Here is a 1,486-nt window from a genome sequence, read left to right as displayed (position 1 = left end):
GGCCGATGTTAGAAGTCATTTTGTATTGTGCTACCAGTTACTGCAAACAAGAAGTTAGGGGACAAAAAACTGATAATGAGTGGTTTTTGCATGTTTAATTTTGGCGTTACTGCAGTTCCGCACACTGTTCCGCATGTTTGTTTTGTATCGAGAACAAAATTGGCTTGCTCATGAAAGTGTTGTTTTAATAGCTGTGCTCCACCTTATCCAGGTTGAATATTCGAGGAATTATAAAGCAGATCTGCTCTGAGGCAAACTGAAATATGAAAGAAAAGTTTAGGAGATGTGTATTTGTATCTGGTCACTCCACTTTGTTGCTTACGTGAAAGTACCTCAGGAGTAACGATGGAGTTAGCTTAGCTTAGTTAGTTTAGTCTAAGATTGAACAATTATACTCAGATCCAACCTTCTGGAAGCATACAAGTTTGTCTTGCATATTAGACATAACGTCGTTCGTTTAAAATATTCATTTGTAATTCCGGGAAAATTTTCCGGAACCATTTAAATGATATTTCCGATTCTTTTTTCGCATCGAGAACAAAATTGTCTTGTTCATGAAAACGTTTTTCTATTGCAGGATCAGGGACTAACACTTCAATCTTTTGGATTCATTGATCGCTTCGTAACAAATATATTTTTTAGACTTCCTTGTTGAGAGAGATAACTTTAACAGGGAATGACACATGTATGGAAGTACACGTTTATGACCACAACAGCATGATACATCAAACTTATTTAAATGCTATGATAATTATAGAACAGCAATCTATAATACAATGAACAGTACTTGACATAGAACACATATCATCGGTAACCGAGATCGATACTACATAACCCATTTTTCATTTCGGATGTTATTTATATTAATTTACTTGAATTTAATCATAAATTTTTCTAATATTGAAATTCGAAGGGACTGTATTATTTGTCCTTGTTTAGAAATAATAAAGGCAATTTTAATAAGCGAGAATGCACATCTCTTCCCGCAGGCCTCTTATTCCTAATTCAAATCATCCTAACTTACCATATCGATTCAGAAATCAGGTTGGATGACTATCCTCAAATTACCCTACCACATTTATACCTTTCTAGTGCACAAAAAGTGGTTTCGACGATAAGTATTGTAGGTGAATTTTTCATTCCAAACATTTCAGGATTGTTATTCCTGATTAATATAAGTTCAATATTTTCTATTGATTTAAAATTCCTTTTTGAAATTGTTTCAGTTGAGAAATATTACACATATGAAGCATTTTAACTACGACCATTTTATAATCTACAGATATTTAATGAGTAGTATTAGTACAGATCTCCTCATGGAGCAGTAGTAGTAGTAGTAGTAGTAGTAGTAGTAGTAGTAGTAGTAGTAGTAGTAGTAGTAGTAGTAGTAGTAGTAGTAGTAGTAGTAGTAGTAGTAGTAGTAGTAGTAGTAGTAGTAGTAGTAGTAGTAGTAGTAGTAGTAGTAGTAGTAGTAGTAGTAGTAGTA

The sequence above is a fragment of the Loa loa genome, assembly GCF_000183805.2.
Source record: "Loa loa unplaced genomic scaffold supercont3.3, whole genome shotgun sequence".
NCBI classification, from domain to species: Eukaryota; Metazoa; Nematoda; class Chromadorea; order Rhabditida; family Onchocercidae; genus Loa; species Loa loa.
Note: the sequence above shows the minus strand (reverse complement) of the source record.